This window comes from Falco punctatus, assembly GCF_963210335.1.
Source record: "Falco punctatus genome assembly, chromosome: 17".
Classification (NCBI taxonomy): domain Eukaryota; kingdom Metazoa; phylum Chordata; class Aves; order Falconiformes; family Falconidae; genus Falco; species Falco punctatus.
Window position 1 is genome coordinate 15,527 of NC_137597.1, and position 23,431 is coordinate 38,957.

The 23,431-nt window shown below is 36.9% G+C and overlaps 1 long non-coding RNA gene across 4 annotated transcripts in view; it reads left to right on the top strand.

Moving 5' to 3' along the window:
• Nucleotides 1-1,590: 1,590 nt before the first annotated feature.
• Nucleotides 1,591-23,431, top strand: part of LOC308054378 — a 64,443-nt gene continuing 42,602 nt past the window's right edge. For all 4 annotated transcript variants that reach the window (XR_013924085.1, XR_013924086.1, XR_013924087.1 and 1 more), the window contains exons 1-4: nt 1,591-1,999; nt 15,755-15,823; nt 16,114-16,337; nt 22,438-22,729. This is a non-coding gene — a long non-coding RNA (uncharacterized lncRNA). The remainder of the gene's footprint in view (nt 2,000-15,754; nt 15,824-16,113; nt 16,338-22,437; nt 22,730-23,431) is intronic.

Genomic DNA, 23,431 nt, shown 5'->3' on the forward strand with positions numbered 1-23,431 from the left:
TCACAGGTAAAAAAAGATTCGGGTAAAATGTCTAGCAGGTAGAAAAGTCTCACAGGTAGAAAAAGTCTCATGGGTAAAAAATTCCCGCAGGTAAAAAGTCTCAGAGGCAAAATAAGTCTCACAGGTAAAATAAGTCTCAGGGATAAAAAAAGTCTCATGGGTTAAAAATCATCTGACTGGTGAAAAGTCTCAGAGGTAAAAAGTCCCATAGGTAAAAAATGTCTTACGTGAAAAAAGTCTGACGGGTAAAAAAAGTCATGGTTAAAAAAAGTCTCACAGGTAAAAAAAGTCTCAGAGGTAAAAAAAGATTCGGGTAAAAAGTCTAGCAGGTAGAAATGTTGCACAGGTAGAAAAAGTCTCATGGGTAAAAAATTCCCGCAGTTAAAAAGTCTCAGGGGTAAAATAAGTCTCAGGGGTAAAATAAGTCTCAGGGGTAAAAAAAGTCTCACAGGTGAAAAAAGTCTCACAGGTAAAAAAAGTCTCAGAGGTAAAAAGTCCCATAGGTAAAAAATGTCTCACATGAAAAAAGTCTCACGGGTAAAAGAAGTCATGGGTAAAAAGGTCTCACAGTTAAAAAAAGTCTCACGGGTTAAAAAACATCTGACGGGTAAAAAGTATCAGAGGTAAAAAGTCCCATAGGTAAAAAATGTCTCACGGGAAAAAAGTCTGACGGGTAAAAAAACTCATGGGTAAATAAAGTCTCACAGGTAAAAAAAGTCTCAGAGGTAAAGAAAGATTCGGGTAAAATGTCTAGCAGGTAGAAAAGTCGCACAGGTAGAAAAAGTCTCATGGGTAAAAAATTCCCGCAGGTAAAAAGTCTCAGAGGCAAAATAAGTCTCACAGGTAAAATAAGTCTCACAGGTAAAATAAGTCTCAGGGATAAAAAAAGTCTCATGGGTTAAAAATCATCTGACGGGTGAAAAGTCTCAGAGGTAAAAAGTCCCATAGGTAAAAAATGTCTTACGTGAAAAAAGTCTGACGGGTAAAAAAAGTCATGGTTAAAAAAAGTCTCACAGGTAAAAAAAGTCTCAGAGGTAAAAAAAGATTCGGGTAAAAAGTCTAGCAGGTAGAAATGTTGCACAGGTAGAAAAAGTCTCATGGGTAAAAAATTCCCGCAGTTAAAAAGTCTCAGGGGTAAAATAAGTCTCAGGGGTAAAATAAGTCTCAGGGGTAAAAAAAGTCTCACAGGTAAAAAAAGTCTCACAGGTGAAAAAAGTCTCACAGGTAAAAAAAGTCTCACAGGTAAAAAAAGTCTCACGGGTTAAAAAACATCTGACGGGTAAAAAGTCTCAGAGGTAAAAAGTCCCATAGGTAAAAAATGTCTCACGTGAAAAAAGTCTGACGGGTAAAAAAAGTCATGGGTAAAAAAAGTCTCACAGGTAAAAAAAGTCCCTGAGGTAAAAAAAGATTCGGGTAAAAAGTCTCAGAGGTAGAACAGTCGCACAGGTAGAAAAAGTCTCATGGGTAAAAAATGTGTCACAGGTAAAAAAAGTCTCACGGGTAATAGAAGTCTCAGAGGTAAAAAAAGATTCGGGTAAAAAGTCTAGCAGGTAGAAAAGTCTCATAGGTAGAAAAAGTATCATGGGTAAAAAATTCCCGCAGGAAAAAATCTCAGAGGTAAAATAAGTCTCAGGGGTGAAATAAGTCTCATGGGTAAAAAAAGTCTCACAGGTAAAAAAAGTCTCACGGGTGAAAAAAGTCTCACAGGTAAAAAAAGTCTCAGAGGTAAAAAAAGATTCAGGGGTAAAAAGTCTAGCAGGTAGAAAAGTCTCACAGGTAGAAAAAGTCTCATGGGTAAAAAATTCCCGCAGGTAAAAATCTCATGGGTAAAATAAGTCTCAGGGGTAAAATAAGTCTCACAGGTAAAAAAAGTCTCACGGGTTAAAAAACATCTGACGGGTAAAAAATCTCATAGGTAAAAAGTCCCATAGGTAAAAAATGTCTCACGGGAAAAAAGTCTGACGGGTAAAAAAAGTCATGGGTAAAAAAAGTCTCACAGGTAAAAAAAGTCCCTGAGGTAAAAAAAGATTCGGGTAAAAAGTCTCAGAGGTAGAAAATTCGCACAGGTAGAAAAAGTCTCATGGGTAAAAAATTCCCGCAGGTAAAAAGTCTCAGGGGTAAAATAAGTCTCAGGGGTAAAATAAGTCTCACAGGTAAAAAAAGTCTCACGGGTGAAAAAAGTCTCACCGGTAAAAGAAGTCATGGGTAAAAAGGTCTCACAGTTAAAAAAAAAGTCTCACGGGTTAAAAAACATCTGACGGGTAAAAAGTGTCAGAGGTAAAAAGTCCCATAGGTAAAAAATGTCTCACGGGAAAAAAGTCTGACGGGTAAAAAAAGTCATGGGTGAAAAAGCCTCACAGGTAAAAGAAGTCTCAGAGGTAAAAAAAGATTCGGGTAAAAATCTAGCAGGTAGAAAAGTCTTATGGGTAGAAAAAGTCTCATGGGTAAAAAATTCCCACAGGTAAAAATCTCATGGGTAAAATAAGACTCAGGGGGAAAATAAGTCTTAGGGGTAAAATAAGTCTTAGGGGTAAAAAAAGTCTCAGAGGTAAAAAAAGTCTCAGAGGTAAAAAAAGATTCGGGTAAAAAGGTTAGCAGGTAGAAAAGTCTCACAGGTAGAAAAAGTCTCATGGGTTAAAGATTCCCGCAGGTAAAAATCTCAGGGGTAAAATAAGTCTCACAGGTAAAATAAGTCTCAGGGGTAAAAAAAGTCTCACGGTTTAAAAAACATCTGACGGGTAAAAAGTCTCAGAGGTAAAAAGTCCCATATGAAAAAAGTATCTCACGTGAAAAAAGTCTGACGGGTAAAATAAGTCATGGGTAAAAAAAGGCTCACAGGTAAAAAAAGATTCGGGTAAAAAGTCTAGCAGGTAGAAAAGTCGCACAGGTAGAAAAAGTTTCATGGGTAAAAAATTCCCGCATGTAAAAATCTCAGGGGTAAAATAAGTCTCAGGGGTAAAATAAGTCTCAGGGGTAAAAAAAGTCTCACAGGTAAAAAAAGTCTCACGGGCGAAAAAAGTCTCACAGGTAAAAAAAGTCTCAGAGGTAAAAAGTCCCATAGGTAAATATGTCTCACATGAAAAAAGTCTCACGGGTAAAAGAAGTCATGGGTAAAAAGGTCTCACAGTTAAAAAAAGTCTCCCGGGTTAAAAAACATCTGACGGGTAAAAAGTATCAGAGGTAAAAAGTCCCATAGGTAAAAAATGTCTCACGTGAAAAAAGTCTGACGGGTAAAAAAAGTCATGGGGAAAAAAAAGTCTCACAGGTAAAAAAAGTCTCAGAGGTAAAAAAAGATTCGGGTAAAATGTCTAGCAGGTAGAAAAGTCGCACAGGTAGAAAAAGTCTCATGGGTAAAAAATTCCCGCAGTTAAAAAGTCTCAGGGGTAAAATAAGTCTCAGGGGTAAGATAACTCTCAGGGGTAAAAAAAGTCTCACAGGTAAAAAAAGTCTCATGGGTTAAAAAACATCTGACGGGTAAAAAGTCTCAGAGGTAAAAAGTCCCATAGGTAAAAAATGTCTCACGTGAAAAAAGTCTGACGGGTAAAAAAAGTCATGGGTAAAAAAAGGCTCACAGGTAAAAAAAGATTCTAGTAAAAAGTCTAGCAGGTAGAAAAGTCGCACAGGTAGAAAAAGTTTCATGGGTAAAAAATTCCTGCATGTAAAAATCTCAGGGGTAAAATAAGTCTCAGGGGTAAAATAAGTCTCAGGGGTAAAAAAAGTCTCACAGGTAAAAAAAGTCTCACAGGTGAAAAAAGTCTCACAGGTAAAAAAAGTATCAGAGGTAAAAAGTCCCATAGGTAAAAAATGTCTCACGTGAAAAAAGTCTCACGGGTAAAAGAAGTCATGGGTAAAAAGGTCTCACAGTTAAAAAAAGTCTCACGGGTTAAAAAACATCTGACGGGTAAAAAGAATCAGAGGTAAAAAGTCCCATAGGTAAAAAATGTCTCACGTGAAAAAAGTCTGACGGGTAAAAAAAGTCATGTGTAAAAAAAGTCTCACAGTTAAAAAAAGTCTCAGAGGTAAAAAAAGATTCGGGTAAAATGTCTAGCAGGTAGAAAAGTCTTATGGGTAGAAAAAGTCTCATGGGTAAAAAATTCCCGCAGGTAAAAAGTCTCAGGGGTAAAATAAGTCTCATGGGTAAAAAAAATCTCAGGGGTAAAATAAGTCTCATGGGTAAAAAAAGATTTGCGTAAAAAGTCTAGCAGGTAGAAAAGTCTCACAGGTAGAAAAAGCCTCATGGGTAGAATATTCCCGCATGTAAAAATCTCAGGGGTAAAATAAGTCTCAGGGGTAAAATAAGTCTCATGGGTACAATAAGTCTGACGGGTAAAAAAAGTCTCATGGGTTAAAAAAGTCTCACAGGTAAAAAAAGATTCGGGTAAAATGTCTAGCAGGTAGAAAAGTCTCACAGGTAGAAAAAGTCTCATGGGTAAAAAATTCCCGCAGGTAAAAAGTCTCAGAGGCAAAATAAGTCTCAGGGGTAAAATAAGTCTCACAGGTAAAATAAGTCTCAGGGATAAAAAAAGTCTCATGGGTTAAAAATCATCTGACTGGTGAAAAGTCTCAGAGGTAAAAAGTCCCATAGGTAAAAAATGTCTTACGTGAAAAAAGTCTGACGGGTAAAAAAAGTCATGGTTAAAAAAAGTCTCACAGGTAAAAAAAGTCTCAGAGGTAAAAAAAGATTCGGGTAAAAAGTCTAGCAGGTAGAAATGTTGCACAGGTAGAAAAAGTCTCATGGGTAAAAAATTCCCGCAGTTAAAAAGTCTCAGGGGTAAAATAAGTCTCAGGGGTAAAATAAGTCTCAGGGGTAAAAAAAGTCTCACAGGTAAAAAAAGTCTCACAGGTGAAAAAAGTCTCACAGGTAAAAAAAGTCTCAGAGGTAAAAAGTCCCATAGGTAAAAAATGTCTGAGGTGAAAAAAGTCTCACGGGTAAAAGAAGTCATGGGTAAAAAGGTCACACAGTTAAAAAAAGTCTCACGGGTTAAAAAACATCTGACGGGTAAAAAGTATCAGAGGTAAAAAGTCCCATAGGTAAAAAATGTCTCACGGGAAAAAAGTCTGACGGGTAAAAAAACTCATGGGTAAATAAAGTCTCACAGGTAAAAAAAGTCTCAGAGGTAAAGAAAGATTCGGGTAAAATGTCTAGCAGGTAGAAAAGTCGCACAGGTAGAAAAAGTCTCATGGGTAAAAAATTCCCGCAGTTAAAAAGTCTCAGGGGTAAAATAAGTCTCAGGGGTAAGATAACTCTCAGGGGTAAAAAAAGTCTCACAGGTAAAAAAAGTCTCATGGGTTAAAAAACATCTGACGGGTAAAAAGTCTCAGAGGTAAAAAGTCCCATATGAAAAAAATATCTCACGTGAAAAAAGTCTGACGAGTAAAAAAAGTCATGGGTAAAAAAAGGCTCACAGGTAAAAAAAGATTCGGGTAAAAAGTCTAGCAGGTAGAAAAGTCGCACAGGTAGAAAAAGTCTCATGGGTAAAAAATTCCCGCATGTAAAAATCTCAGGGGTAAAATAAGTCTCAGGGGTAAAATAAGTCTCAGGGGTAAAAAAAGTCTCACAGGTAAAAAAAGTCTCACAGGTGAAAAAAGTCTCACAGGTAAAAAAAGTATCAGAGGTAAAAAGTCCCATAGGTAAAAAATGTCTCACGTGAAAAAAGTCTCACGGGTAAAAGAAGTCATGGGTAAAAAGGTCTCACAGTTAAAAAAAGTCTCACGGGTTAAAAAACATCTGACGGGTAAAAAGTATCAGAGGTAAAAAGTCCCATAGGTAAAAAATGTCTCACGGGAAAAAAGTCTGACGGGTAAAAAAACTCATGGGTAAATAAAGTCTCACAGGTAAAAAAAGTCTCAGAGGTAAAGAAAGATTCGGGTAAAATGTCTAGCAGGTAGAAAAGTCTTATGGGTAGAAAAAGTCTCATGGGTAAAAAATTCCCGCAGGTAAAAAGTCTCAGGGGTAAAATAAGTCTCATGGGTAAAAAAAATCTCAGGGGTAAAATAAGTCTCATGGGTAAAAAAAGATTTGCGTAAAAAGTCTAACAGGTAGAAAAGTCTCACAGGTAGAAAAAGCCTCATGGGTAGAATATTCCCGCATGTAAAAATCTCAGGGGTAAAATAAGTCTCAGGGGTAAAATAAGTCTCATGGGTACAATAAGTCTGACGGGTAAAAAAAGTCTCATGGGTTAAAAAAGTCTCACAGGTAAAAAAAGATTCGGGTAAAATGTCTAGCAGGTAGAAAAGTCTCACAGGTAGAAAAAGTCTCATGGGTAAAAAATTCCCGCAGGTAAAAAGTCTCAGAGGCAAAATAAGTCTCACAGGTAAAATAAGTCTCACAGGTAAAATAAGTCTCAGGGATAAAAAAAGTCTCATGGGTTAAAAATCATCTGACTGGTGAAAAGTCTCAGAGGTAAAAAGTCCCATAGGTAAAAAATGTCTTACGTGAAAAAAGTCTGACGGGTAAAAAAAGTCATGGTTAAAAAAAGTCTCACAGGTAAAAAAAGTCTCAGAGGTAAAAAAAGATTCGGGTAAAAAGTCTAGCAGGTAGAAATGTTGCACAGGTAGAAAAAGTCTCATGGGTAAAAAATTCCCGCAGTTAAAAAGTCTCAGGGGTAAAATAAGTCTCAGGGGTAAAATAAGTCTCAGGGGTAAAAAAAGTCTCACAGGTAAAAAAAGTCTCACAGGTGAAAAAAGTCTCACAGGTAAAAAAAGTCTCAGAGGTAAAAAGTCCCATAGGTAAAAAATGTCTGAGGTGAAAAAAGTCTCACGGGTAAAAGAAGTCATGGGTAAAAAGGTCACACAGTTAAAAAAAGTCTCACGGGTTAAAAAACATCTGACGGGTAAAAAGTATCAGAGGTAAAAAGTCCCATAGGTAAAAAATGTCTCACGGGAAAAAAGTCTGACGGGTAAAAAAACTCATGGGTAAATAAAGTCTCACAGGTAAAAAAAGTCTCAGAGGTAAAGAAAGATTCGGGTAAAATGTCTAGCAGGTAGAAAAGTCGCACAGGTAGAAAAAGTCTCATGGGTAAAAAATTCCCGCAGGTAAAAAGTCTCAGAGGCAAAATAAGTCTCACAGGTAAAATAAGTCTCACAGGTAAAATAAGTCTCAGGGATAAAAAAAGTCTCATGGGTTAAAAATCATCTGACGGGTGAAAAGTCTCAGAGGTAAAAAGTCCCATATGAAAAAAATATCTCACGTGAAAAAAGTCTGACGAGTAAAAAAAGTCATGGGTAAAAAAAGGCTCACAGGTAAAAAAAGATTCGGGTAAAAAGTCTAGCAGGTAGAAAAGTCGCACAGGTAGAAAAAGTCTCATGGGTAAAAAATTCCCGCATGTAAAAATATCAGGGGTAAAATAAGTCTCAGGGCTAAAATAAGTCTCAGGGGTAAAAAAAGTCTCACAGGTAAAAAAAGTCTCAGAGGTAAAAAAAGATTCGGGTAAAAAATCTAGCAGGTAGAAAAGTCTTATGGGTAAAAAATTCCCGCATGTAAAAATCTCAGGGGTAAAATAAGTCTCAGGGGTAAAATAAGTCTCATGGGTAAAAAAAGTCTCACAGGTAAAAAAAGTCTCACGGGTGAAAAAAGTCTCACAGGCAAAAAAACGTCTCAGAGGCAAAAAGTCCCATAGGTAAAAAATGTCTCACGGGAAAAAAGTCTGACGGGTAAAAAAAGTCATGGGTAAAAAAAAGTCTCACAGGTAAAAAAAGTCTCAGAGGTAAAAAAAGATTCGGGTAAAAAGTCTAGCAGGTAGAAAAGTCTTATGGGTAGAAAAAGTCTCATGGGTAAAAAATTCCCGCAGGTAAAAAGTCTCAGGGGTAAAATAAGTCTCATGGGTAAAAAAAGTCTCAGGGGTAAAATAAGTCTCATGGGTAAAAAAAGATTTGCGTAAAAAGTCTAGCAGGTAGAAAAGTCTCACAGGTAGAAAAAGTCTCATGGGTAGAATATTCCCGCATGTAAAAATCTCAGGGGTAAAATAAGTCTCAGGGGTAAAATAAGTCTCATGGGTACAATAAGTCTGACGGGTAAAAAAAGTCTCATGGGTTAAAAAAGTCTCAGAGGTAAAAAAAGATTCGGGTAAAATGTCTAGCAGGTAGAAAAGTCTCACAGGTAGAAAAAGTCTCATGGGTAAAAAATTCCCACAGGTAAAAATCTCAGGGGTAAAATAAGTCTCAGGGGTAAAATAAGTCTCATGGGTAAAATAAGTCTGACGGGTAAAAAAAGTCATGGGTAAAAAAAGTCTCACAGGTAAAAAAAGTCTCAGAGGTAAAAAAAGATTCGGGTAAAATGTCTAGCAGGTAGAAAAGTCTAGCAGGTAGAAAAAGTCTCATGGGTAGAATATTTCCGCATGTAAAAATCTCAGGGGTAAAATAAGTCTCAGGGGTAAAATAAGTCTCACAGGTAAAAAAAGTCTCACGGGTTAAAAAAGTCTCACGGGTTAAAAAACATCTGACGGGTGAAAAGTCTCAGAGGTAAAAAGTCCCATAGGTAAAAAATGTCTCACGTGAAAAAAGTCTGACGGGTAAAAAAAGTCATGGTTAAAAAAATCTCACAGGTAAAAAAAGTCTCAGAGGTAGAAAAAGATTCGGGTAAAAAGTCTAGCAGGTAGAAAAGTCTCACAGGTAGAAAAAGTCTCATGGGTAAAAAATTCCCGCAGGTAAAAAGTCTCAGGGGTAAAATAAGTCTCATGGGTACAATTAGTCTGACGGGTAAAAAAAGGCTCACAGGTAAAAAAAGTTTCAGAGGTAAAAAAAGATTCGGGTAAAATGTCTAGCAGGTAGAAAAGTCGCACAGGTAGAAAAAGTCTCATGGGTAAAAAATTCCCGCAGTTAAAAAGTCTCAGGGGTAAAATAAGTCTCAGGGGTAAGATAACTCTCAGGGGTAAAAAAAGTCTCACAGGTAAAAAAAGTCTCATGGGTTAAAAAACATCTGACGGGTAAAAAGTCTCAGAGGTAAAAAGTCCCATATGAAAAAAATATCTCACGTGAAAAAAGTCTGACGAGTAAAAAAAGTCATGGGTAAAAAAAGGCTCACAGGTAAAAAAAGATTCGGGTAAAAAGTCTAGCAGGTAGAAAAGTCGCACAGGTAGAAAAAGTCTCATGGGTAAAAAATTCCCGCATGTAAAAATATCAGGGGTAAAATAAGTCTCAGGGCTAAAATAAGTCTCAGGGGTAAAAAAAGTCTCACAGGTAAAAAAAGTCTCAGAGGTAAAAAAAGATTCGGGTAAAAAATCTAGCAGGTAGAAAAGTCTTATGGGTAAAAAATTCCCGCATGTAAAAATCTCAGGGGTAAAATAAGTCTCAGGGGTAAAATAAGTCTCATGGGTAAAAAAAGTCTCACAGGTAAAAAAAGTCTCACGGGTGAAAAAAGTCTCACAGGCAAAAAAACGTCTCAGAGGTAAAAAGTCCCATAGGTAAAAAATGTCTCACGGGAAAAAAGTCTGACGGGTAAAAAAAGTCATGGGTAAAAAAAAGTCTCACAGGTAAAAAAAGTCTCAGAGGTAAAAAAAGATTCGGGTAAAAAGTCTAGCAGGTAGAAAAGTCTTATGGGTAGAAAAAGTCTCATGGGTAAAAAATTCCCGCAGGTAAAAAGTCTCAGGGGTAAAATAAGTCTCATGGGTAAAAAAAGTCTCAGGGGTAAAATAAGTCTCATGGGTAAAAAAAGATTTGCGTAAAAAGTCTAGCAGGTAGAAAAGTCTCACAGGTAGAAAAAGTCTCATGGGTAGAATATTCCCGCATGTAAAAATCTCAGGGGTAAAATAAGTCTCAGGGGTAAAATAAGTCTCATGGGTACAATAAGTCTGACGGGTAAAAAAAGTCTCATGGGTTAAAAAAGTCTCAGAGGTAAAAAAAGATTCGGGTAAAATGTCTAGCAGGTAGAAAAGTCTCACAGGTAGAAAAAGTCTCATGGGTAAAAAATTCCCACAGGTAAAAATCTCAGGGGTAAAATAAGTCTCAGGGGTAAAATAAGTCTCATGGGTAAAATAAGTCTGACGGGTAAAAAAAGTCATGGGTAAAAAAAGTCTCACAGGTAAAAAAAGTCTCAGAGGTAAAAAAAGATTCGGGTAAAATGTCTAGCAGGTAGAAAAGTCTAGCAGGTAGAAAAAGTCTCATGGGTAGAATATTTCCGCATGTAAAAATCTCAGGGGTAAAATAAGTCTCAGGGGTAAAATAAGTCTCACAGGTAAAAAAAGTCTCACGGGTTAAAAAAGTCTCACGGGTTAAAAAACATCTGACGGGTGAAAAGTCTCAGAGGTAAAAAGTCCCATAGGTAAAAAATGTCTCACGTGAAAAAAGTCTGACGGGTAAAAAAAGTCATGGTTAAAAAAATCTCACAGGTAAAAAAAGTCTCAGAGGTAGAAAAAGATTCGGGTAAAAAGTCTAGCAGGTAGAAAAGTCTCACAGGTAGAAAAAGTCTCATGGGTAGAATATTCCCGCATGTAAAAATCTCAGGGGTAAAATAAGTCTCATGGGTACAATTAGTCTGACGGGTAAAAAAAGTCTCACGGGTTAAAAAACATCTGATGGGTGAAAAGTCTCAGAGGTAAAAAGTCCCATAGGTAAAAAATGTCTCACGTGAAAAAAGTCTGACGGGTAAAAAAAGTCATGGTTAAAAAAATCTCACAGGTAAAAAAAGTCTCAGAGGTAGAAAAAGATTCGGGTAAAAAGTCTAGCAGGTAGAAAAGTCTCACAGGTAGAAAAAGTCTCATGGGTAAAAAATTCCCGCAGGTAAAAAGTCTCAGGGGTAAAATAAGTCTCATGGGTACAATTAGTCTGACGGGTAAAAAAAGGCTCACAGGTAAAAAAAGTTTCAGAGGTAAAAAAAGATTCGGGTAAAATGTCTAGCAGGTAGAAAAGTCGCACAGGTAGAAAAAGTCTCATGGGTAAAAAATTCCCGCAGGTAAAAAGTCTCAGGGGTAAAATAAGTCTCAGGGGTAAGATAACTCTCAGGGGTAAAAAAAGTCTCACAGGTAAAAAAAGTCTCATGGGTTAAAAAACATCTGACGGGTAAAAAGTCTCAGAGGTAAAAAGTCCCATATGAAAAAAATATCTCACGTGAAAAAAGTCTGACGAGTAAAAAAAGTCATGGGTAAAAAAAGGCTCACAGGTAAAAAAAGATTCGGGTAAAAAGTCTAGCAGGTAGAAAAGTCGCACAGGTAGAAAAAGTCTCATGGGTAAAAAATTCCCGCATGTAAAAATATCAGGGGTAAAATAAGTCTCAGGGCTAAAATAAGTCTCAGGGGTAAAAAAAGTCTCACAGGTGAAAAAAGTCTCACAGGTAAAAAAAGTCTCAGAGGTAAAAAGTCCCATAGGTAAAAAATGTCTCACGTGAAAAAAGTCTGACGGGTAAAAAAAGTCATGGGTAAAAAAAGTCTCACAGGTAAAAAAAGTCTCAGAGGTAAAAAAAGATTCGGGTAAAAATTCTAGCAGGTAGAAAAGTCTTATGGGTAGAAAAAGTCTCATGGGTAAAAAATTCCCGCAGGTAAAAAGTCTCAGGGGTAAAATAAGTCTCATGGGTAAAAAAAGTCTCAGGGGTAAAATAAGTCTCATGGGTAAAAAAAGATTTGCGTAAAAAGTCTAGCAGGTAGAAAAGTCTCACAGGTAGAAAAAGTCTCATGGGTAGAATATTCCCGCATGTAAAAATCTCAGGGGTAAAATAAGTCTCAGGGGTAAAATAAGTCTCATGGGTACAATAAGTCTGACGGGTAAAAAAAGACTCATGGGTTAAAAAAGTCTCACAGGTAAAAAAAGTTTCAGAGGTAAAAAAAGATTCGGGTAAAATGTCTAGCAGGTAGAAAAGTCGCACAGGTAGAAAAAGTCTCATGGGTAAAAAATTCCCGCAGTTAAAAAGTCTCAGGGGTAAAATAAGTCTCAGGGGTAAGATAACTCTCAGGGGTAAAAAAAGTCTCACAGGTAAAAAAAGTCTCATGGGTTAAAAAACATCTGACGGGTAAAAAGTCTCAGAGGTAAAAAGTCCCATATGAAAAAAATATCTCACGTGAAAAAAGTCTGACGAGTAAAAAAAGTCATGGGTAAAAAAAGGCTCACAGGTAAAAAAAGATTCGGGTAAAAAGTCTAGCAGGTAGAAAAGTCGCACAGGTAGAAAAAGTCTCATGGGTAAAAAATTCCCGCATGTAAAAATATCAGGGGTAAAATAAGTCTCAGGGCTAAAATAAGTCTCAGGGGTAAAAAAAGTCTCACAGGTAAAAAAAGTCTCAGAGGTAAAAAAAGATTCGGGTAAAAAATCTAGCAGGTAGAAAAGTCTTATGGGTAAAAAATTCCCGCATGTAAAAATCTCAGGGGTAAAATAAGTCTCAGGGGTAAAATAAGTCTCATGGGTAAAAAAAGTCTCACAGGTAAAAAAAGTCTCACGGGTGAAAAAAGTCTCACAGGCAAAAAAACGTCTCAGAGGCAAAAAGTCCCATAGGTAAAAAATGTCTCATGGGAAAAAAGTCTGACGGGTAAAAAAAGTCATGGGTAAAAAAAAGTCTCACAGGTAAAAAAAGTCTCAGAGGTAAAAAAAGATTCGGGTAAAAAGTCTAGCAGGTAGAAAAGTCTTATGGGTAGAAAAAGTCTCATGGGTAAAAAATTCCCGCAGGTAAAAAGTCTCAGGGGTAAAATAAGTCTCATGGGTAAAAAAAGTCTCAGGGGTAAAATAAGTCTCATGGGTAAAAAAAGATTTGCCTAAAAAGTCTAGCAGGTAGAAAAGTCTCACAGGTAGAAAAAGTCTCATGGGTAGAATATTCCCGCATGTAAAAATCTCAGGGGTAAAATAAGTCTCAGGGGTAAAATAAGTCTCATGGGTACAATAAGTCTGACGGGTAAAAAAAGTCTCATGGGTTAAAAAAGTCTCAGAGGTAAAAAAAGATTCGGGTAAAATGTCTAGCAGGTAGAAAAGTCTCACAGGTAGAAAAAGTCTCATGGGTAAAAAATTCCCACAGGTAAAAATCTCAGGGGTAAAATAAGTCTCAGGGGTAAAATAAGTCTCATGGGTAAAATAAGTCTGACGGGTAAAAAAAGTCATGGGTAAAAAAAGTCTCACAGGTAAAAAAAGTCTCAGAGGTAAAAAAAGATTCGGGTAAAATGTCTAGCAGGTAGAAAAAGTCTCATGGGTAGAATATTTCCGCATGTAAAAATCTCAGGGGTAAAATAAGTCTCAGGGGTAAAATAAGTCTCACAGGTAAAAAAAGTCTCACGGGTTAAAAAAGTCTCACGGGTTAAAAAACATCTGACGGGTGAAAAGTCTCAGAGGTAAAAAGTCCCATAGGTAAAAAATGTCTCACGTGAAAAAAGTCTGACGGGTAAAAAAAGTCACGGTTAAAAAAAGTCTCACAGGTAAAAAAAGTCTCAGAGGTAAAAAAAGATTCGGGTAAAAAGTCTAGCAGGTAGAAAAGTCTCACAGGTAGAAAAAGTCTCATGGGTAGAATATTCCCGCATGTAAAAATCTCAGGGGTAAAATAAGTCTCATGGGTACAATTAGTCTGACGGGTAAAAAAAGTCTCACGGGTTAAAAAACATCTGATGGGTGAAAAGTCTCAGAGGTAAAAAGTCCCATAGGTAAAAAATGTCTCACGTGAAAAAAGTCTGACGGGTAAAAAAAGTCATGGTTAAAAAAATCTCACAGGTAAAAAAAGTCTCAGAGGTAGAAAAAGATTTGGGTAAAAAGTCTAGCAGGTAGAAAAGTCTCACAGGTAGAAAAAGTCTCATGGGTAAAAAATTCCCGCAGGTAAAAAGTCTCAGGGGTAAAATAAGTCTCATGGGTACAATTAGTCTGACGGGTAAAAAAAGTCTCACAGGTAAAAAAAGTTTCAGAGGTAAAAAAAGATTCGGGTAAAATGTCTAGCAGGTAGAAAAGTCGCACAGGTAGAAAAAGTCTCATGGGTAAAAAATTCCCGCAGTTAAAAAGTCTCAGGGGTAAAATAAGTCTCAGGGGTAAGATAACTCTCAGGGGTAAAAAAAGTCTCACAGGTAAAAAAAGTCTCATGGGTTAAAAAACATCTGACGGGTAAAAAGTCTCAGAGGTAAAAAGTCCCATATGAAAAAAATATCTCACGTGAAAAAAGTCTGACGAGTAAAAAAAGTAATGGGTAAAAAAAGGCTCACAGGTAAAAAAAGATTCGGGTAAAAAGTCTAGCAGGTAGAAAAGTCGCACAGGTAGAAAAAGTCTCATGGGTAAAAAATTCCCGCATGTAAAAATCTCAGGGGTAAAATAAGTCTCAGGGGTAAAATAAGTCTCAGGGGTAAAAAAAGTCTCACAGGTAAAAAAAGTCTCACAGGTGAAAAAAGTCTCACAGGTAAAAAAAGTCTCAGAGGTAAAAAGTCCCATAGGTAAAAAATGTCTCACGTGAAAAAAGTCTGACGGGTAAAAAAAGTCATGGGTAAAAAAAGTCTCACAGGTAAAAAAAGTCTCAGAGGTAAAAAAAGATTCGGGTAAAAAGTCTAGCAGGTAGAAAAGTCTTATGGGTAGAAAAAGTCTCATGGGTAAAAAATTCCCGCAGGTAAAAAGTCTCAGGGGTAAAATAAGTCTCATGGGTAAAAAAAGTCTCAGGGGTAAAATAAGTCTCATGGGTAAAAAAAGATTTGCGTAAAAAGTCTAGCAGGTAGAAAAGTCTCACAGGTAGAAAAAGTCTCATGGGTAGAATATTCCCGCATGTAAAAATCTCAGGGGTAAAATAAGTCTCAGGGGTAAAATAAGTCTCATGGGTACAATAAGTCTGACGGGTAAAAAAAGTCTCATGGGTTAAAAAAGTCTCACAGGTAAAAAAAGTCTCAGAGGTAAAAAAAGATTCGGGTAAAATGTCTAGCAGGTAGAAAAGTCGCACAGGTAGAAAAAGTCTCATGGGTAAAAAATTCCCGCAGGTAAAAAGTCTCAGGGGTAAAATAAGTCTCAGGGGTAAGATAACTCTCAGGGGTAAAAAAAGTCTCACAGGTAAAAAAAGTCTCATGGGTTAAAAAACATCTGACGGGTAAAAAGTCTCAGAGGTAAAAAGTCCCATATGAAAAAAATATCTCACGGGAAAAAAGTCTGACGGGTAAAAAAAGTCATGGGTAAAAACAGTCTCACAGGTAAAAAAAGATTCGGGTAAAAAGTCTAGCAGGTAGAAAAGTCGCACAGGTAGAAAAAGTCTCATGGGTTAAAAAACATCTGACGGGTAAAAAGTCTCAGAGGTAAAAAGTCCCATAGGTAAAAAATGTCTCACGTGAAAAAAGTCTGACGGGTAAAAAAAGTCATGGGTAAAAACAGTCTCACAGGTAAAAAAAGATTCGGGTAAAAAGTCTAGCAGGTAGAAAAGTCGCACAGGTAGAAAAAGTCTCATGGGTTAAAAAACATCTGACGGGTAAAAAGTCTCAGAGGTAAAAAGTCCCATATGAAAAAAATATCTCACGTGAAAAAAGTCTGACGGGTAAAAAAAGTCATGGGTAAAAAAAGTCTCACAGGTAAAAAAAGTCCCTGAGGTAAAAAAAGATTCGGGTAAAAAGTCTCAGAGGTAGAACAGTCGCACAGGTAGAAAAAGTCTCATGGGTAAAAAATGTGTCACAGGTAAAAAAAGTCTCACGGGTAATAGAAGTCTCAGAGGTAAAAAAAGATTCGGGTAAAAAGTCTAGCAGGTAGAAAAGTCTCATAGGTAGAAAAAGTATCATGGGTAAAAAATTCCCGCAGGAAAAAATCTCAGAGGTAAAATAAGTCTCAGGGGTGAAATAAGTCTCATGGGTAAAAAAAGTCTCACAGGTAAAAAAAGTCTCACGGGTGAAAAAAGTCTCACAGGTAAAAAAAGTCTCAGAGGTAAAAAAAGATTCAGGGGTAAAAAGTCTAGCAGGTAGAAAAGTCTCACAGGTAGAAAAAGTCTCATGGGTAAAAAATTCCCGCAGGTAAAAATCTCATGGGTAAAATAAGTCTCAGGGGTAAAATAAGTCTCACAGGTAAAAAAAGTCTCACGGGTTAAAAAACATCTGACGGGTAAAAAATCTCAGAGGTAAAAAGTCCCATAGGTAAAAAATGTCTCACGGGAAAAAAGTCTGACGGGTAAAAAAAGTCATGGGTAAAAAAAGTCTCACAGGTAAAAAAAGTCCCTGAGGTAAAAAAAGATTCGGGTAAAAAGTCTCAGAGGTAGAAAATTCGCACAGGTAGAAAAAGTCTCATGGGTAAAAAATTCCCGCAGGTAAAAAGTCTCAGGGGTAAAATAAGTCTCAGGGGTAAAATAAGTCTCACAGGTAAAAAAAGTCTCACGGGTTAAAAAACATCTGACGGGTAAAAAGTCTCAGAGGTAAAAAGTCCCATAGGTAAAAAATGTCTCACGGGAAAAAAGTCTGACGGGTAAAAAAAGTCATGGGTAAAAAAAGTCTCACAGGTAAAAAAAGTCCCTGAGGTAAAAAAAGATTCGGGTAAAAAGTCTCAGAGGTAGAAAATTCGCACAGGTAGAAAAAGTCTCATGGGTAAAAAATTCCCGCAGGTAAAAAGTCTCAGGGGTAAAATAAGTCTCAGGGGTAAAATAAGTCTCACAGGTAAAAAAAGTCTCACGGGTGAAAAAAGTCTCACCGGTAAAAGAAGTCATGGGTAAAAAGGTCTCACAGTTAAAAAAAAAGTCTCACGGGTTAAAAAACATCTGACGGGTAAAAAGTGTCAGAGGTAAAAAGTCCCATAGGTAAAAAATGTCTCACGGGAAAAAAGTCTGACGGGTAAAAAAAGTCATGGGTGAAAAAGCCTCACAGGTAAAAGAAGTCTCAGAGGTAAAAAAAGATTCGGGTAATAATCTAGCAGGTAGAAAAGTCTCACAGGTAGAAAAAGTCTCATGGGTAAAAAATTCCCACAGGTAAAAATCTCATGGGTAAAATAAGACTCAGGGGGAAAATAAGTCTTAGGGGTAAAATAAGTCTTAGGGGTAAAAAAAGTCTCAGAGGTAAAAAAAGTCTCAGAGGTAAAAAAAGATTCGGGTAAAAAGTCTAGCAGGTAGAAAAGTCTCACAGGTAGAAAAAGTCTCATGGGTTAAAGATTCCCGCAGGTAAAAATCTCAGGGGTAAAATAAGTCTCACAGGTAAAATAAGTCTCAGGGGTAAAAAAAGTCTCACGGTTTAAAAAACATCTGACGGGTAAAAAGTCTCAGAGGTAAAAAGTCCCATATGAAAAAAGTATCTCACGTGAAAAAAGTCTGACGGGTAAAATAAGTCATGGGTAAAAAAAGGCTCACAGGTAAAAAAAGATTCGGGTAAAAAGTCTAGCAGGTAGAAAAGTCGCACAGGTAGAAAAAGTTTCATGGGTAAAAAATTCCCGCATGTAAAAATCTCAGGGGTAAAATAAGTCTCAGGGGTAAAATAAGTCTCAGGGGTAAAAAAAGTCTCACAGGTAAAAAAAGTCTCACGGGCGAAAAAAGTCTCACAGGTAAAAAAAGTCTCAGAGGTAAAAAGTCCCATAGGTAAATATGTCTCACATGAAAAAAGTCTCACGGGTAAAAGAAGTCATGGGTAAAAAGGTCTCACAGTTAAAAAAAGTCTCCCGGGTTAAAAAACATCTGACGGGTAAAAAGTATCAGAGGTAAAAAGTCCCATAGGTAAAAAATGTCTCACGTGAAAAAAGTCTGACGGGTAAAAAAAGTCATGGGGAAAAAAAAGTCTCACAGGTAAAAAAAGTCTCAGAGGTAAAAAAAGATTCGGGTAAAATGTCTAGCAGGTAGAAAAGTCGCACAGGTAGAAAAAGTCTCATGGGTAAAAAATTCCCGCAGTTAAAAAGTCTCAGGGGTAAAATAAGTCTCAGGGGTAAGATAACTCTCAGGGGTAAAAAAAGTCTCACAGGTAAAAAAAGTCTCATGGGTTAAAAAACATCTGACGGGTAAAAAGTCTCAGAGGTAAAAAGTCCCATATGAAAAAAATATCTCACGTGAAAAAAGTCTGACGAGTAAAAAAAGTCATGGGTAAAAAAAGGCTCACAGGTAAAAAAAGATTCGGGTAAAAAGTCTAGCAGGTAGAAAAGTCGCACAGGTAGAAAAAGTTTCATGGGTAAAAAATTCCCGCATGTAAAAATCTCAGGGGTAAAATAAGTCTCAGGGGTAAAATAAGTCTCAGGGGTAAAAAAAGTCTCACAGGTAAAAAAAGTCTCACGGGCGAAAAAAGTCTCACAGGTAAAAAAAGTCTCAGAGGTAAAAAGTCCCATAGGTAAATATGTCTCACGTGAAAAAAGTCTCACGGGTAAAAGAAGTCATGGGTAAAAAGGTCTCACAGTTAAAAAAAGTCTCACGGGTTAAAAAACATCTGACGGGTAAAAAGTATCAGAGGTAAAAAGTCCCATAGGTAAAAAATGTCTCACGTGAAAAAAGTCTGACGGGTAAAAAAAGTCATGGGGAAAAAAAAGTCTCACAGGTAAAAAAAGTCTCAGAGGTAAAAAAAGATTCGGGTAAAATGTCTAGCAGGTAGAAAAGTCGCACAGGTAGAAAAAGTCTCATGGGTAAAAAATTCCCGCAGTTAAAAAGTCTCAGGGGTAAAATAAGTCTCAGGGGTAAGATAACTCTCAGGGGTAAAAAAAGTCTCACAGGTAAAAAAAGTCTCATGGGTTAAAAAACATCTGACGGGTAAAAAGTCTCAGAGGTAAAAAGTCCCATATGAAAAAAATATCTCACGTGAAAAAAGTCTGACGAGTAAAAAAAGTCATGGGTAAAAAAAGGCTCACAGGTAAAAAAAGATTCGGGTAAAAAGTCTAGCAGGTAGAAAAGTCGCACAGGTAGAAAAAGTCTCATGGGTAAAAAATTCCCGCATGTAAAAATCTCAGGGGTAAAATAAGTCTCAGGGGTAAAATAAGTCTCAGGGGTAAAAAAAGTCTCACAGGTAAAAAAAGTCTCACAGGTGAAAAAAGTCTCACAGGTAAAAAAAGTCTCAGAGGTAAAAAGTCCCATAGGTAAAAAATGTCTCACGTGAAAAAAGTCTCACGGGTAAAAGAAGTCATGGGTAAAAAGGTCTCACAGTTAAAAAAAGTCTCACGGGTTAAAAAACATCTGACGGGTAAAAAGTCTCAGAGGTAAAAAGTCCCATAGGTAAAAAATGTCTCACGTGAAAAAAGTCTGACGGGTAAAAAAAGTCATGTGTAAAAAAAGTCTCACAGTTAAAAAAAGTCTCAGAGGTAAAAAAAGATTCGGGTAAAATGTCTAGCAGGTAGAAAAGTCTTATGGGTAGAAAAAGTCTCATGGGTAAAAAATTCCCGCAGGTAAAAAGTCTCAGGGGTAAAATAAGTCTCATGGGTAAAAAAAATCTCAGGGGTAAAATAAGTCTCATGGGTAAAAAAAGATTTGCGTAAAAAGTCTAGCAGGTAGAAAAGTCTCACAGGTAGAAAAAGCCTCATGGGTAGAATATTCCCGCATGTAAAAATCTCAGGGGTAAAATAAGTCTCAGGGGTAAAATAAGTCTCATGGGTAAAAAAAGTCTCACAGGTAAAAAAAGTCTCACGGGTGAAAAAAGTCTCACAGGCAAAAAAACGTCTCAGAGGCAAAAAGTCCCATAGGTAAAAAATGTCTCACGGGAAAAAAGTCTGACGGGTAAAAAAAGTCATGGGTAAAAAAAAGTCTCACAGGTAAAAAAAGTCTCAGAGGTAAAAAAAGATTCGGGTAAAAAGTCTAGCAGGTAGAAAAGTCGCACAGGTAGAAAAAGTCTCATGGGTAAAAAATTCCCGCAGGTAAAAAGTCTCAGGGGTAAAATAAGTCTCATGGGTAAAAAAAGTCTCAGGGGTAAAATAAGTCTCATGGGTAAAAAAAGATTTGCCTAAAAAGTCTAGCAGGTAGAAAAGTCTCACAGGTAGAAAAAGTCTCATGGGTAGAATATTCCCGCATGTAAAAATCTCAGGGGTAAAATAAGTCTCAGGGGTAAAATAAGTCTCATGGGTACAATAAGTCTGACGGGTAAAAAAAGTCTCATGGGTTAAAAAAGTCTCAGAGGTAAAAAAAGATTCGGGTAAAATGTCTAGCAGGTAGAAAAGTCTCACAGGTAGAAAAAGTCTCATGGGTAAAAAATTCCCACAGGTAAAAATCTCAGGGGTAAAATAAGTCTCAGGGGTAAAATAAGTCTCATGGGTAAAATAAGTCTGACGGGTAAAAAAAGTCATGGGTAAAAAAAGTCTCACAGGTAAAAAAAGTCTCAGAGGTAAAAAAAGATTTGGGTAAAATGTCTAGCAGGTAGAAAAGTCTAGCAGGTAGAAAAAGTCTCATGGGTAGAATATTTCCGCATGTAAAAATCTCAGGGGTAAAATAAGTCTCAGGGGTAAAATAAGTCTCACAGGTAAAAAAAGTCTCACGGGTTAAAAAAGTCTCACGGGTTAAAAAACATCTGACGGGTGAAAAGTCTCAGAGGTAAAAAGTCCCATAGGTAAAAAATGTCTCACGTGAAAAAAGTCTGACGGGTAAAAAAAGTCACGGTTAAAAAAAGTCTCACAGGTAAAAAAAGTCTCAGAGGTAAAAAAAGATTCGGGTAAAAAGTCTAGCAGGTAGAAAAGTCTCACAGGTAGAAAAAGTCTCATGGGTAGAATATTCCCGCATGTAAAAATCTCAGGGGTAAAATAAGTCTCATGGGTACAATTAGTCTGACGGGTAAAAAAAGTCTCACGGGTTAAAAAACATCTGATGGGTGAAAAGTCTCAGAGGTAAAAAGTCCCATAGGTAAAAAATGTCTCACGTGAAAAAAGTCTGACGGGTAAAAAAAGTCATGGTTAAAAAAATCTCACAGGTAAAAAAAGTCTCAGAGGTAGAAAAAGATTCGGGTAAAAAGTCTAGCAGGTAGAAAAGTCTCACAGGTAGAAAAAGTCTCATGGGTAAAAAATTCCCGCAGGTAAAAAGTCTCAGGGGTAAAATAAGTCTCATGGGTACAATTAGTCTGACGGGTAAAAAAAGGCTCACAGGTAAAAAAAGTTTCAGAGGTAAAAAAAGATTCGGGTAAAATGTCTAGCAGGTAGAAAAGTCGCACAGGTAGAAAAAGTCTCATGGGTAAAAAATTCCCGCAGGTAAAAAGTCTCAGGGGTAAAATAAGTCTCAGGGGTAAGATAACTCTCAGGGGTAAAAAAAGTCTCACAGGTAAAAAAAGTCTCATGGGTTAAAAAACATCTGACGGGTAAAAAGTCTCAGAGGTAAAAAGTCCCATATGAAAAAAATATCTCACGTGAAAAAAGTCTGACGAGTAAAAAAAGTCATGGGTAAAAAAAGGCTCACAGGTAAAAAAAGATTCGGGTAAAAAGTCTAGCAGGTAGAAAAGTCGCACAGGTAGAAAAAGTCTCATGGGTAAAAAATTCCCGCATGTAAAAATATCAGGGGTAAAATAAGTCTCAGGGCTAAAATAAGTCTCAGGGGTAAAAAAAGTCTCACAGGTAAAAAAAGTCTCACAGGTGAAAAAAGTCTCACAGGTAAAAAAAGTCTCAGAGGTAAAAAGTCCCATAGGTAAAAAATGTCTCACGTGAAAAAAGTCTGACGGGTAAAAAAAGTCATGGGTAAAAAAAGTCTCACAGGTAAAAAAAGTCTCAGAGGTAAAAAAAGATTCGGGTAAAAAGTCTAGCAGGTAGAAAAGTCTTATGGGTAGAAAAAGTCTCATGGGTAAAAAATTCCCGCAGGTAAAAAGTCTCAGGGGTAAAATAAGTCTCATGGGTAAAAAAAGTCTCAGGGGTAAAATAAGTCTCATGGGTAAAAAAAGATTTGCGTAAAAAGTCTAGCAGGTAGAAAAGTCTCACAGGTAGAAAAAGTCTCATGGGTAGAATATTCCCGCATGTAAAAATCTCAGGGGTAAAATAAGTCTCAGGGGTAAAATAAGTCTCATGGGTACAATAAGTCTGACGGGTAAAAAAAGTCTCATGGGTTAAAAAAGTCTCACAGGTAAAAAAAGTTTCAGAGGTAAAAAAAGATTCGGGTAAAATGTCTAGCAGGTAGAAAAGTCGCACAGGTAGAAAAAGTCTCATGGGTAAAAAATTCCCGCAGGTAAAAAGTCTCAGGGGTAAAATAAGTCTCAGGGGTAAGATAACTCTCAGGGGTAAAAAAAGTCTCACAGGTAAAAAAAGTCTCATGGGTTAAAAAACATCTGACGGGTAAAAAGTCTCAGAGGTAAAAAGTCCCATATGAAAAAAATATCTCACGGGAAAAAAGTCTGACGGGTAAAAAAAGTCATGGGTAAAAAAAGTCCCTGAGGTAAAAAAAGATTCGGGTAAAAAGTCTCAGAGGTAGAACAGTCGCACAGGTAGAAAAAGTCTCATGGGTAAAAAATGTGTCACAGGTAAAAAAAGTCTCACGGGTAATAGAAGTCTCAGAGGTAAAAAAAGATTCGGGTAAAAAGTCTAGCAGGTAGAAAAGTCTCATAGGTAGAAAAAGTATCATGGGTAAAAAATTCCCGCAGGAAAAAATCTCAGAGGTAAAATAAGTCTCAGGGGTGAAATAAGTCTCATGGGTAAAAAAAGTCTCACAGGTAAAAAAAGTCTCACGGGTGAAAAAAGTCTCACAGGTAAAAAAAGTCTCAGAGGTAAAAAAAGATTCAGGGGTAAAAAGTCTAGCAGGTAGAAAAGTCTCACAGGTAGAAAAAGTCTCATGGGTAAAAAATTCCCGCAGGTAAAAATCTCATGGGTAAAATAAGTCTCAGGGGTAAAATAAGTCTCACAGGTAAAAAAAGTCTCACGGGTTAAAAAACATCTGACGGGTAAAAAATCTCAGAGGTAAAAAGTCCCATAGGTAAAAAATGTCTCACGGGAAAAAAGTCTGACGGGTAAAAAAAGTCATGGGTAAAAAAAGTCTCACAGGTAAAAAAAGTCCCTGAGGTAAAAAAAGATTCGGGTAAAAAGTCTCAGAGGTAGAAAATTCGCACAGGTAGAAAAAGTCTCATGGGTAAAAAATTCCCGCAGGTAAAAAGTCTCAGGGGTAAAATAAGTCTCAGGGGTAAAATAAGTCTCACAGGTAAAAAAAGTCTCACGGGTGAAAAAAGTCTCACCGGTAAAAGAAGTCATGGGTAAAAAGGTCTCACAGTTAAAAAAAAAGTCTCACGGGTTAAAAAACATCTGACGGGTAAAAAGTGTCAGAGGTAAAAAGTCCCATAGGTAAAAAATGTCTCACGGGAAAAAAGTCTGACGGGTAAAAAAAGTCATGGGTGAAAAAGCCTCACAGGTAAAAGAAGTCTCAGAGGTAAAAAAAGATTCGGGTAAAAATCTAGCAGGTAGAAAAGTCTCACAGGTAGAAAAAGTCTCATGGGTAAAAAATTCCCACAGGTAAAAATCTCATGGGTAAAATAAGACTCAGGGGGAAAATAAGTCTTAGGGGTAAAATAAGTCTTAGGGGTAAAAAAAGTCTCAGAGGTAAAAAAAGTCTCAGAGGTAAAAAAAGATTCGGGTAAAAAGTCTAGCAGGTAGAAAAGTCTCACAGGTAGAAAAAGTCTCATGGGTTAAAGATTCCCGCAGGTAAAAATCTCAGGGGTAAAATAAGTCTCACAGGTAAAATAAGTCTCAGGG